The sequence below is a fragment of the Micrasema longulum genome, unplaced genomic scaffold (assembly GCF_059751315.1).
Source record: "Micrasema longulum isolate JH-2025_06_02 unplaced genomic scaffold, ASM5975131v1 h1tg001268l, whole genome shotgun sequence".
Lineage (NCBI taxonomy): Eukaryota > Metazoa > Arthropoda > Insecta > Trichoptera > Brachycentridae > Micrasema > Micrasema longulum.
Window position 1 is genome coordinate 232,641 of NW_028278455.1, and position 15,318 is coordinate 247,958.

A 15,318-nucleotide genomic window follows, 5' to 3' on the forward strand; every position below is an offset into this window, starting at 1 on the left:
TCTCTATAAGGTGTAGGTATCTTTTGATCCTGATGGCAGAGAAAAATCGGATGGATTGTTTACCATTTGCTGTGTGGTATAAAAAGTTTAAATGAACAGAATAGCTGGCTTGTCATTTTCAGCGTGTATTTAAGTTGAAACACCAATCAGATTTTAAAATCTTATTTGTTAAATCTTTGGCAAAAAATCTGATTTATGGGTCAGTTTGAACAAAACATCCCGTTACCTCGTTTAAAATCATGTTTTTGCCAATTACTTTATTTTCTTTTATATTTTCTACTTTGTTTTTTTCTACTTTCTTGGATAATGTTTTTTCAATGTAGTATGTAGCGACAACCCTAGACGTGGGCAAAATTGTCAAAACACTAGCTAAGAAATCTAAGACAATTTTGCCCTCTTAAATATCTATTGTGTTTGTTCAAATAGATATACAGAAATAAGTTCTTTAGCATCTTTATTATGTATGCAATGAAATATATAAAACATACTTGCCTCCTTTCAACACAAACTCCGCAATAACAAAAGTTTTGACAATATTTGGAGATATACACAAACAGACCTTCAAGTTTAACTTCAAATTTCAAGTGATCAACTGAAGCTGGCGGTAAACTAAATATTTAGTTTTGCCATGGAACTATCAAAATATACGTACCAAATGTAATTTTTATGATACCAGTAACTTTTCTTTCTTTAAAACTTGATTTTGTTAAGGATTTTGGCAGTGGGCAAAATTGTCATGGCTAGGCAAAATTGTCACATTTGACGGTATGTATTCATAATGTGAAGAAACATCACAACAGTTTGCATAATAGGGTACAGTGTATGTTTTTCCTGGGCTTTGTTCTTTCAACCCTCAACCCTGACCCGATTATTGCCCCCGATCGGCGTTCTATGCTGCGCCACAGAAGTGCTCAATGCATGAAATTTTGTCTAGGTACCTACTTTGTCGAAATGGAAGTCAAAAAAATATTTGTTACGAGCAACGAAGCTTTAAGAGGACGTGATAGAGATTACTGCCATCTATTGTTTAGTAGCAAAATACGTTGAAAAAGCGGGCATACTTAACATTTTTTTGAGCAGTTTTTTTACATCATTGAATTCTTTTTAAAGTACAAAGTAAATAAAATAAAGAATTGCGAAAGGATAAATTGAGTTTTGGAAAATATTTTAAATAAAACAGAAATAATAAATAAAATATTTTTAATAAGTACTACTATTCCGCATTACTGCCATCTATTGTTTAGTAGAAAGTAAACGTTATAAAAGTGAGCATCCTTATCATTTTCTTAAACCGTTCTTTTTTAAATATTATTATTGTTATTACTATTATTATTAATATGGATAATTTATATCGCGTTATTTTTGTAATACATTAACTCAAGGGCGCTTTAGAAAGTAATTCAGTAAATAAATACATTTAATTAGAACTTTTTTAGATTTGTAATTTTAGTAAAACAATTTACCTTGTTATGACACGTTACGGGTTTATTTAAATGATTTAGTTGTCAGAATTTTTTTTAGATTATTTGATTTACAAGTGGGTTTTAAGTTTTTTTGAGAGCATTCCATGCCATTGGGCCTGCGACCATTGACTATGCCTGCGACCGCAAATGTAAGCTCACCGAATTTTGTGCGTAGTTAGATTAAATATCATTGATATTTTTTAAAGTATAATAAATTATAAAAGAATTTGATTTAATGAAATATCTTTCAATGCAATATTTTAACAAAGATCAACAGAAATAAAAGTAATTTTCGTAATATGGTGTATTTAAATCAATACTTTAAGTATTTATATATTTAGTTATGGCCGCCCTCAACATTGTCCGGTATGGTCTAGTGGCTAGGATACCTGGCTCTCACCCAGGAGGCTCGGGTTCGATTCCCGGTACCGGAATATTTTTGCATAAATTTGAGTAGTATTTATTTATCTAAAGTGAAAACAAAAGTAAATTATTTTATTATTGCAATATTGCAAAACCAGTAAACAAACAAGTAAACGTCGTTGATATTTTAAAATAAAATTTAGGTTAATATAAAAGGCGCAGGCGTAAGAAGCGAAGTCTGTATGCAAATACTGAGTAGAGTGGCGTTCTTTCCTCTGCTTACGCCTTCGGAAAAATGGTGTGACGGTTTTTTGTTATTTATTTATTTCTTCGCTTTTGTAGCTACAAAACTAAACTATTTTTATTCAATGCAGAATAATTCAAGTGCAGTCAAAAGATATTGCAATATTTTATTTTAATAATTTGATAATTGCAAACGTTTAGAAAAGCTTCAAAAAGACAGGTCCCACCGAGATTTGAACTCGGATCGCTGGATTCAGAGTCCAGAGTGCTAACCATTACACCATGGAACCGCGGCTAGGGAGTGACATAGTATTGTACAAAAACCAAATTTCAAATAAACTAATTTTACTGTGAGAGAGAGCCACTTTTAATTTTGCCTTTTTGATTAAATCACTGGCAACAATAAAAAAATGCTTCTACAACACAACAACAAACCATCACGCCGTTTCCGTTTCATGTAAATATTCTTAGCCGTTCTTTCGCTGTCCATTCGCTCTATATGTCCAAACCAACGTAGTACCCCTTTCTTGATTCTGTTGATAATGCATGTCTCAGCCTTACACATTTCACGGATCTCGACATTTGTGCATCTATCATACATTGTTTTACCACACATTCGCCTGAGGGATCGCATTTCGACAGCATTCAACCTACTTTCATCATCATTTTTCCGATTCCATACTTCGCTCCCATACATTAGAGTTGGCACTAGAACTCCGTTGTGAACTGCTAGTTTAGCCTCCTGCGATAAAAATTTGTTTGCCAAAGTAGATTTCAGTGCATCGTTCACCCTATTCTCGGCACTCACCCTCCTTTCAATATCTTTCTCGGTCTTCCCATCCCTAGTAAACATACTTCCCAGGTACGCAAATTCTTCTACCTGATTCAGAATATCTCCGTTCACGCTGATCTCACATTTAGTTATATTTTCATCCCTTTCAAAAACCATCACTTTCGATTTATCAACATTCATAAGCAAATCGCTTTTCATGCATACATTTCTTGCATACATACAGAAATTTAATTATTTAAATTTGTTTTTATTGAAATATCAGAATGCAATGTCAGTTTCCTTGCTATGGACTTATCAACTATATAGCTTTCTAGTATTTATGAGGTTTTGATTAATGGCATTATCCGCACGCCACCCTGTCATCACTCGATCAATGGCCACGTGTCGTGCGGCGGGTGGGGGAATACTGGCTTGGGACTTGGGACACGTGTAAACACAAGGCACCAATATGATATCAACTATTGCATATTTTAGGGGATCTTCGCTTGCAGCCGACTTTCTAATAATCCCAAAAGCCCATTGAGGTATAATAAATAGACATGTTCTTCCTATACTAGCCGCGTTTTAGCAACGGAACTTCTTTTTACACGGTTCCGAAATAATTTAAAACATGTTGGGACATTAATTTTACAATGCATGGTAATAATATAATTATCATCATCAAAATTCCATGTCCGCTCCCTAGTCGTAGCAAATTTATTCATTTATACTTTATTACGTTAGTTCATAATGGAGTTTGTCGGCCTCGTGGTGTAATTTTTTTTGGTGGAGTTTATTTATTAATGGACATTGTCCATGTATACAATTTATAGGTTTTAAATATTACAATAAAATAAAAGTAAAAAAAAAACATTTAAATAAAGAAAAGAAGCATTGACAAACAGAAGGAACATCAAGACAAGATCTGGACTATTTATTTAGTGCTCGTTTAAATCGTTGTAAACTTGAACCAAAAAAGTCCAGATCTTGTAGTGAGTTAACAATACGACAAAGGCGGGTCATTGCAGAATTGAGGCCATAGTTTGTTCTATGCTGATCGATGAACAGTACTTCATTGTTTCTTAATCTACCAGTCGGAATATTAAATTTTACTAGTCCCAGTAATGATGGAACATCGATTATACCATTTAGTATACCGAACATATATATGGAGTCAATATTAGTTCTACGTTTTTGTGAACTAGAAATATTTAACATTGACTCTATATCAGCATAAGAATAATTACCTCTCTCTATTTCAAGCGTCCACGCTACTTTTTGAAGCAAGCGATGTTGGACTGATTCAATGTGATTTACGCGATTGATATAGAATAGAGACCAGACCACAGAGGCATATTCTAGAAGAGGGCGAACAGTTGAGCAATAAAGAGTTTTGATTGTAAAATCATTAGTAAAATCAGAGGATATTCTGTTAATGAAGCCAAGTAATTTCCGTGATTTATTTACTGTATTATCTATATGCTCGTTGTACGTCAGTTTATAGTCCAAAACAACTCCTAAATCTCTAATGGACTTAACTATATAAATTTTGGAGTTTTCTATTAGGTACTCGAAAGAAATCGGTTGTTTTGTTCTATGAAATGACATTATTTTGCATTTTTTAATATTTTAATATTTAGTTCTAATTTATTGACTTTACGAGGTTTAAGAGGTCTCAGGTTTGATTCCCAACATGTATGATATGAAATATTGATTTAAAAGGGTGTTTTATCATATAATATTTCATAGTCCTTAGACTAGTACCTGAAGCGTAAGACTGATCATCTTACCTTTATGTAACAAAAAAATATCAAGATACGCTGCAATTGGTGTACCAATTCAGTGCCTTATGCACCATTAGGTGCAACTCCTCTTGTGCAAACAGCAAACATTTCAATTCATCGCTTTACAGTCTAATAATCTTTGACACATTAGTCAGTTTGTAAGTGTGCATTTTGCTATTTGGTCGAAAATTTCCAGCCATAACCACGAAAAAACGGATTCGTGCTCCAAATTTTACATGGCCCTTTGTAACTTCCCGCTGTACCTCCCCGCTGACGGATGGCGCGACATTGGAATGTAGTTATGCAGAAAGCAACCAGTCCACAATTTAGAAAAAAATAGATATTGGTGTTATCAGGTGCAGTAAGGTAAATTCTAGGTTCTGCTAAAAACGGTCAGACCTCATACTAAAAACTGTAATAATCACCTTCTGAACATAGTGTAGGTCACAAAAAAGGTATTTCTCAATTTCCGAAAAACGCCCATAGAACTAGAAACATCTGACGGTACTTTAAAAATCATAAAACTGGTTAAATATGTTTTATGTTATTGTTTTAAATATTTGAAAAAAACTAATGTGTTCATTGTTTATCATTTGTCAAAGTCAAAGACATTCCAACTGTTGTGTAGATTTGATTATTCACTCTTTTTATAAAGGTGCTATTATCTAAAAATGTTTCCCTCGGCACTTAATGTAAAAAAATCAATACAAGCATTAGAAAATAATAAATAAGTTAAATGAATAAAGATGAAACCTACAAAAATCAAGTACCAAAAGTCATCATCATCATTCCCCTTTCCGCATCTAATGGTGCATAGGGCACTGCATTGCTACACCAATCGCAGCTTGGATCAACATGGATCATTTTTCGTTACATGTTCTAGAGACTATGAAACATAATAGTGTTAAAATATCTTTTTTATTTTTTAAAATGTTATTTATAAATCATATAACACAAAGTATTTGACATATATAATACCTTGAATTACATTCCCAGGAGTTACAACAACTCAATTCGGGACACAAATAATATTAAAATTAAGAAAATAACATATATTGAGAAACAATGCAAGTTTAGCAGAAGTTTAGCACAAGCAGAATAAATATATATAAAAAAATGTAGTGAATCTACTAAGGGAGATAAGGTAATTAACATCACATTTTAAAATAAATATGTCAAACATTCCGAGAATCGAACCCGATACCTCTTGCGTGGTAGACAAACGCGCTGACCACTTCAGTACGACTATAAATAGTAAACAATTTCTTTTTAAAAAATCTCGCATGATTGTTTTTTTTTTGTATCCTTTTTTACGCGGTACTGTGTGGAACGTATCTCGTGCCTCCCGTGTAAAAAAAAAGGTTCCAGTGTATTGCATCGCCCTCAACAATTTGAAAAAAAAGAGAGCAAATCACGTTTTACATGCAAATATTTATGTAAGAAAGATATGCAAGGCATGTTACCTACGAATTGAAATGCCACCTACCTATGACGCGCTTTTAAAACGTATCTATGTATAGGTAATAATAACTATGTATGAGGCATATCCAGAGAGTAAGAGTACTCAATTTTTAAAAATTTAAAAAAAATACAGTGTATTGTTTGTGTACATATCACTTATTTTTCCATGTAGTCGCCTTTCCTTTCTATGCAGGTTGTAAGTCGTGGCACAAGCTTTATGATCCCCTTCTCATAGAGCTCTCCCGCCGTCTCCTTCGTCCACTTCAAGACTTCTTGTTTCACCTCCTCATCGGTTAGATTTTTTTCCACCCATGTGAGCCTCCAGGAAGGTGTAAATATGAAAACATGAAGGCGCTTAGGCGCAACTGAACGAGTTGAAACGCGCCTTGGTGGCGTTAGCCGTGTGCAGACGGACGTTGTCCTGCAACGAACGCACTCCCTTTGTCAAAATTCCCTTCCGTTTGTTTTGAATTGCTCCTTTGAGCTTTTGTAGGGTCTCACAGTATCGTACAGCCAGTAATCGTCTCCTCCTGAGGCAAAACATCCATCAAAATTATCCCCTTTCGGTCCCAAAACACGGTTGCCATGATTTTTGGCAGAAATTGAGATTTTGAATTTTTTGGCAGATGGGGAACTACTGTTACAAAATGCTGTTATGATGAAGTTCAATGCTACTGGAAATTGGATATGAAAAATGTTTTCTTACACGCGGTAAAAACTAGAGATTTATTTACTAAGCAGAACTCATCGTAGAGAACTTATGAAGGCTCAGGCGGAGTAATTTCAAAACTTTTAAAAATCATAGCTCTGTTAATACGGTACACAAAAACATTTTTAAAGCATTTGTCTTGTGGCCACTTTACACACTGTGTAACATTCACCAGTCCGCCCATATCTGAACATCTATATTCCTTTAATTCTTTCATCTGTTAATGTTTGTGAAATTAAAGAGTTGAAACCTTTAACCTTTAACCTTTAACCAGCCAATGACAGCCCTGTAGATGCCTAGAATTTTATATTACCTTCTCTAAAATGTTCTTCATCTCTGTTGTAACATGTTAATATTAACGGCTCCCAAGGAGTTTACAAAAATTTGGACAAACTCAAAATATTGTTGATAAATCGACCTGGTCCATAAAGAAGTATAGATATTGAAAAAAAAACATTTTCAGGCGTTGCCTAGAATGTAGATGAAATGTAATTTAATTAGATGAATCTCACCCGCATAAATAAAGGTTTCAGCTCTTTAACTTCAAACATCAATATATGAAATAATTGAAGGACTATAGAAGTTCTAAAATGGGCAGAATGGTGAATGTTTCACAGGTTGTAAAATAGTCACTTAAACTAGCCAATGACAAGTTGTAAGCCCTGGAGACGCCCACTTTTATATTACCTTCTCTAAAATATTTTTCATCTCTGTTGTAATATGTTAAGCTCCCCAGGGAGTTGAATGTTGAATCCAGTCCTTGTCTACAAAAAATTTGGACAAACTCAAAATATTGTCAATTTGTCTTAGTTTGAAAGTCTATAAAGCTATATATATATATATATATATTTTAAAACTATTGAATTTCCTTATTGTATTCGTTCATACAGGGAACATAATGCACCTACATATTTTAATGAGTTCGAGAGGCAATATAATAGTGGCTTTAATGTATCACTTGGTTTAACAATATTGTAAATGAGTATCTTTCTCTTTTGTCACTTCACACCTCTGCTCAATTGCACCCCTCGCAATATGCCCAAAGCTCCATAAAATTGCAATCTCCTAACAAAGAGGACAGTGTAATCACTTGTGCCACTATTTCACGCCAGTTTACCCTATTTATTTATTTTATTATTCGTGTATGCAATTACGATCAATACCTCGTTTGCCATAAAACAAAGTTAAATGTTCACTATTATTCTGTATAATTAGTAATGCGTAGAACGGTGATTTTTAAAATTCATTTATTCATTGAAATATTATTTTTTAATTTACATTTATTGAGACACAAGACCCAACTCCGCAGGATTTAAGTCCAGTGTTAGGTTGGGACTTGAGTATAATATGCAATACAACAATAATAATTTAAGTGTATCATTATTGGAAAATAACACATAGCACATCAATGTAATTAAAGTAATAATTTAAGTAGTTTCAAGTACCTACTGGATATTATATCCTTGTGAGTTTATCAAGACTAATTGATATTCATTAACCTTTTTTCTGAGATAATATTTTGAAAGTCTAGACATTTTATGCATTTATGTTTGGGTTTTTATGATTTATCCATTTATATATGTATATATACACATATATATTTATATATTGTAACGTAGATATTTCATCTTTTTAACAAACTTTTTGTACATAATGTTATTTGTACATTGGCGGGCTTATTGCCAAATGGCAATTTCTTCCAACCAATTGAGAAAATAATAGTTTTATTTTTATATTTCAAGTAACAGAGCATATTCAATAGAAAATAAAGTTTAAAAAGCTAAAGATATACAAAAATAAAAATAAACCTATTTGTTTATAAATTACCTTAAATCAAAACTATTACTCAATGGGAAAAGGGAAAAAAGAGGAAAGGAGAAGGAAGAGAAAGGAGATGTTTCTTCAGACGTGATTTAAACAGAGATACTGTAGTAACATCTTTGATGGTGGATGGGAGATGATTCCACAGTCGAACCACATAGACACTTTATGAGTAAGAGAAGAAAAAGGAATTGTGGATAGGTTTTAAGAGAGTGCCTTGAGAATTAGAACGAAGAGGTAAACCATGAAGTGATAACCGTTGAAAGTTTTCACGCAGGTATATAGGAGCGTTAGGACTATGAAGTACATTGAACAGAAGTGAGAGGGAGTGAAAGTCTCTCTGCTGTGTAATTTTGAGCCATTTCAGTTGCCTACGATAGTCAGAAATGTGGTCATATTTCCTTAGACCAAAAATGTACCTTATCCTGATATAACTCATCTTGCCCCGTTTTTAAGCACCGCGCGAATACTTAAATTTCCGACAATGTATTTTGTATTCAGGTAAACATCGGCCCGTAATATGGCAACAAAAATGTTTAAAACCGATCATTTGTTCAAAATATAACGAATAAGGCAGATTAAAATCCTATTTTGAAATTTTTTAGAAATTTTCGTAGCACTGAACTTTCATTTTCATCAATTTCAACGTCATAATTTTTCTGCTGTCGAAAATTCGGTTCCCGCCAGTCGCAAGAAAGAAATAAAAAAGAAAAAAAATATGTTAGGAAGTTCAGTGCTACGGAAATTTGGAAATAACTAATGTTTTCTTACACGCGGTAGAAAATATAACATTTATTTGTAAGGCAAGTTTCTCTAAAATGTATGGAAAATAAAGGGTTGAAATAAAAATTAACTACTTTGAAGCGTTGATATGTTTTATGTTGTTCTAGATTTCCGCTTTTCGGGTACCCATTTTTTCCAACGTTTAGTGTATTTTGACAGACACGGGGTTCTTCTTTTAAATGTCAGGACAACCACCAACGTCAACTCGTGACGTAAGGGGGGAGTAATTTCAAATTTACAAAACTTTGAAAATTAGTAGCGATTATAATACTATGTATAAAATTTTTTTTATAAATTTGGCTTAGACTGCTAGTCTATTAAAAATAGTGTTTTTTTTTATAAATCATTAAAATTCCACATTAGCCTAGGTGTTGTGGTGTATTTTTCAAAACTTTCTTACATATCCCCTCTAGCTTAGCGGGTTATTCCTTTTAAAAAATATGCATATGAAACTTACGCAAAGTTATTACGCAAACTTAAAATGATTTATCTACTACGCTGCGTTCGAAACTACAGAGAAAAAAACGTATTTCCCCTGGGATAAAACTAATTAAAAATGGTTGGTGGTACAGCCTGAATTGAATTATATGCGAGCCACGTGACCCCGTTTCACCAATTAGAAGAAGAGGGTTGGTGTGGGATTACGCGCGCGAATAAAGGGCGGGAATAATCGCTTCAATTGGCGCCAAATTCAAATACCGGATTACGATCGATTACAAATTAATTGGCCAAAAGGCGGGAATTCTTGTTTACTATTTAGAATGAAACTATCCAGTGAATATACCTACTATACCTCGTGGCAAACTATGAGATATTTTTTGACTAAACAAAACAAGACAAGAATCTATGGAATATTGCTTTGATTACTTCATTTAGTTGATCGTAATTTGCTCATTACTATGTTATGGTTGTTTTTACGAACGTTTCGATTTAGAAAAACCTAGAAAGTTGACATAATCTCTGATTGAAATGTCAAATTATACAAATTATCCTCTTTTTTTTCTATGGTCAAAACGTCGCAAAGGCTTTAAAGCGGAAACCGGAAATACTACACGTAGATGTAAGGAGTGACGTCATTATTTACGATTTTAAAATGAGTACTATTTTAATTTATTTTTTTTTATTTTTGCGTGCGTTTTTGAGATATTTCATCTTACTTCAAATATATTATTCAATATTTACGTGTACACGAAAACACTTTTAAAATTTAATTCCGGATTGGGCTGGAATTCCTCATTATCGCTGTTTAAAGTTGGTGTGGTTTAACATTTTTTTTCATAACACCTCATGCGAGTGGCGATTATTCCGGCTTTTGACGTGTCCTTTTTTAGGCATTTGTTAGATTTGGTCATGCCATGTCTCGCGGTCTTCCTCGTTTTCTGCTTTCGTCAACATTCGCATCGTAAATAATTTTAGCGGTTCTTTCACCGTCTTGTCGCTCTACATGTCCAAACGATCACATAACTCCTTTCTTAGTTTGAGGGGGTTAAATGCAAAATCGCCATTGTCCATGGTCACTGTTTTTAGGAAGACAAACAAAACCAGAAGCAAACAGACTATTTATTTTACGTTAAATAAAAACTTGCGCGTGGTACAATAGGTAACGAGAGAACTATTCTAAATAATGAAATGAATAAAACAACTTTGTTTTAAACCACTTATTTATATTTTTTCTACCGACCGGTTTTAAAGCTATACAAGCATCTTTATCAAGGCATACTTAACTAATGAATTCTATCCTATTTTGTTCTATCAATATTGTGCTTCGTATGGAACTAATAAATCAATTTTCTTTGTCTTGTATGGATGGGAAGCGTATTTTAAGACGGATGCAACATAAAATTTATATAGAAGACTAATCGTTTTAATTTGAATGTGCACATTGAAATAAATAGAAAAAATAGTCATTTGGATATCGGTTTTGTTGGCCTTTCTAAAAACAGTGATCATGGACAGTGGCAGTTTTATAATTTAACCTCCTCATTTTGTCGATAATGCTTATCTCAGCCTTACATAATGAACGGATCTCGACATTTGTGCCCCTTTCGTACACAGTTTTACCGCACATTCGCCTGAGAGATCGAACTTCGACAGCATTCAGCCTATTTTTATCCTTGTTTTTCCAATCCCATACTTTGTTTCCAAACATATGTGTCAGCACTAGGACTCTATTGTGAACGGCTAGTTCGTTACGAATAAACCGTTTGTTCTATAAATAAAGTAAATATAAAAGAAAACAGCATCTTATTATAATAATATATCTAGGTAATAATTATTATTTACTGTAAAAATAATATCTCATCGCGTACAAACCCTATTCCAGTTTGTAGCGTTGACTTTAGGGGTTGGTGGGTTTAGGGGTCGCAGGTGGTTGTATCTTGTAAAGAAGTACTCTGGGAGCATTGGGAACTCTAACCAGACGGGACTGCAATCATTTTTCCACCAATAAAATCCTCCTGCGTTATAGGTACGTTCTCCGGATAGATTTTCCGATTTTCACTGGGTAAAAATGAAAATGAAAATTGCCAAAAATATGTGGCTTTTGCATTGATAGGAAGAATGGGTTTAAACATTATGCAGTATTAACATGATTTAAAACATTGAAATTTGTAAGTGGAAATTCTTGATGGAAGTTCATTGTAATTTATTATATAAATAAAAGACGAGTGATACTTTAATCAGCAAATTTGGAATATCCAGTGACCGATTTTATCGCTTTCGCGACATCTTTGAGACTGGTAGCTTTATTAAGGAGTTCAATGTATTTATACAAAACAGAGGTACGGATAGATAATTCAAAATTATATGAAAGTTAATAAAATAAAGTTATTTTTATCTTAAGGATCATTATCATTTTTTTTCAGGTTAAATAATGATTTGATATAATGCTATTTCAATGAGTTTAAGTTTTAAAAATAACTTTATTTTATTTACTTTAATATAATTTTGAATTATGTATCCTTCCCTCTGTTTTGTATAAATACATTGAACTTCCTAATAAAGCTACCAGTCTCAAAGATGTCGCGAAAGCGATGAAACCGGTCACTGGATATTCCAAATTTGTGGATTAAAGTATCACTCGTCTTTTATTTATTTAATAAATTAAAATTATTTGTACAAAATAAACTTGAGACGGGTTGTGGTCCCGTGGCTAGTTGCCTGCTGTTCATAATTTATTTTGGATACATGATCTACACCACTGTATTATGAAATACCTTATCTGTAACATATTTTTATTTTGTTTTTTTAAATTTGAAAATTTATTTATTGACCCTTAAGGATTATTACATTCATTTTACAAAAAGAATATAAACATTTTTTATTCATACTCTGTTGTTCAAAATCATATTTTTACATCTTTTGACAAGTTTGTCTGAGTCTTTTGTTTAGTTTTGTCTGGCAGTTTATTGTATAATTTCAGTCCATGGTTTATTAGTCTCGACTGTCCTTGTCTTGTTTTAGAAAGATGTAAATTATATTTTTCTGATATTCTCGTATTATGTCCATGTTTACTACAATTTCTTACAAGTTTTAGTTCTTCGTCTACAATTACATCTGTGGCTAATTTATTGATATTTTTAAAATAATTTTAATTGAAAGAGTTCAGTTATATTTAATTACTTAGTTAGTTTAAAAAGTTCTCTAGTTATGTTAGATAGGGAAGGTCATTTACTAACTTTAATATTTTATTTTGTTGTCTTTGTAGTCTGTTTATAACATTTTGAAATCCTGTTTCCATAGTAGTTGCATATAACATATTTTAGTTTTTACATACATAGGTGCCATACTTACATTTTTCCGTTTTTGGATCAAAATTTTTGATTTTTAAAAAAAGACTCGATTGTGTCGCCGCTTTGCTAATTAAATTGCTGATATGAATTTACAATGTCAATTGTCTATCTATTGTTAGTCCTAAGTATATAACATGTTCAATTTCAGTTAGTCGTTCATCATTTATGTGAGCATCTATTTTATGTCTTTCTTTTCTAGATTCAAAATGGATAATATTGCATTTTTTTCATTAAGTGTAAGTAAGTTTATGTTTGTCCGTTTTGTCAACATAGTCAGGTCTTCGTTTATGTCATTGTTTGTAAATACGTCGGTTTGATTTTTATAGAATAGTTCAATGTCGTCGGCATATAGACTAATATGTTTTCCTTTAAAATATTTTGGTTTACTAGATCCTCAACACAAAGACAATTTAAACAAATACAAAGTAGTACCACTATCGGACGAAGGGATTTTGAGTATTATGAAATAAAAACCTATAACCTACTTCCACTGTATATTAAAACAATTAGAAGTGAGAAATTTTTTAAAAAGGCTAGACAAAAATGGATAGTGGAGCTGGGTAGAAGTAAAATGGATTGTCTCATTAGCCCAAACCAATATTGAATAAACTGCTCCACAAATGTTTAGTTTATATTATATTTTTCTTCTTTCATTGTACCTTTTATTAAATAAATAATATTGGTGTACATAGTACATAAATTAAATATAAACTCGAATACGTAGTGTTTAAAAATGTGTGAATATTTTGTTAATTATCTCTGTATATTAAGTCTTCTTTGTTTATTCTCACATGTGAAAATATTAAAAAATTTATATTGTTAAGTGCCCTCGGCACGGGCAACCCTAGTGAGGTCGCATTTTTTTTTGAATAAAAATATTTGTGTACCGTACCGTACGCCCGAAGACGGCAAACAAAACTAGGCGATTTTAAGGGTTTTTGGACGGTCCTAGCTCCTATAAGAGATAATTTAACAAAAAAACGACAAGAACACGCCAATGGTAGATGTCTATAGTGTGTAAAAAAAGTCACTCAAGTATTATAATCTAGGGAGAAAATGCGGGAATACGTTCGTATGAAGAAAAGTCTAACCGCCCACCCTGTTCATACTTTACTTATATTAGCGAATCATTCAATTTTGTACACCAATTTTGGAAAAACCAACCTAATCTTGAGAAATGCGGTTTGAAACTTGCTACCCAGCTTTGGATGTTACAATCGTTAGCAAGTTCGTAGAAAATTATCATTAATGATTAAAAGAAAATTGATTTTCCCCTAATTATCTTCAATGTCATTGAAGCGGAACACGCAACCATCTACACGCAAATTAATTTGATTTATGTCTTGTGAACTTAAAATTATTGAATTTGTATCAAATTATGTAAAATTATAGCATAGAAAATATGTTTAAAAACAATATTTCAATTATTTTAGAACACGCTTTCTGAATAAATCAATAATTTGTCACATAAAAAAACTGAGAGCATTTATTAGAAAACGCTACGAATTGAAATTGTTTTTCTTATATAGAAAATATGAATGTTGATATAATTAATGTACCTTACTTACTTCTCAGTCCTCTTTTCGAGTCGAGTGTCGAACAAAACCCTCCCGGTTGGACCTCCACAATTCCCTGTCAGCTGCCACCCTTTGTCATTTTGGACCTGCAACTCTTCTAATGTCGTCAAACCATCTAGACAAGGGCTTCCCTATGCTTCTGAGTCCTGTTCTCGACCTCCAGTCTATCACCTTTTTGTCCATCTACCATCCGACGTTCGAGAAACATGATCCGCCCAATTCCACTTCAGTTCCACAATTCTTTTTCCCTCATTCGTAATTTTGGTTCTTTCCCAGATCTAAAAAGTATCTAGGTATGTTTATATATTTAAAAAAAAAATATATATTCAGTTTTACGATATTTTAAAACATAAACTAAGATTTGAATTACATTTATTATATTTGTGAAAACTTAAATCTACTCCCATCCTAACAATTTTATTATACTTTTATACAACATTTTTTAAAAAGTTTATACAGTAGAGAACTGTTTTCGTGTAAGGATGATTATATTGAACTGGACCTAACATAAGTTATTTTACATAGGTGGCTCAAAAGCTCAAAGGCTCAGG

The 15,318-nt window shown here is 32.5% G+C and overlaps 2 non-coding genes across 2 annotated transcripts; one reads left to right on the plus strand and one right to left on the minus strand.

Annotated features, from left to right (window-relative positions):
* Nucleotides 1-1,825: 1,825 nt before the first annotated feature.
* On the plus strand, nt 1,826-1,897 carry TRNAE-CUC (transfer RNA glutamic acid (anticodon CUC)). The gene has a single exon. It is a non-coding gene; the product is annotated as a tRNA-Glu (tRNA).
* A 390-nt stretch (nt 1,898-2,287) lies between these two features.
* TRNAQ-CUG (transfer RNA glutamine (anticodon CUG)) lies at nt 2,288-2,359 on the minus strand. Its single transcript has one exon. It is a non-coding gene; the product is annotated as a tRNA-Gln (tRNA).
* Nucleotides 2,360-15,318: the final 12,959 nt, after the last annotated feature.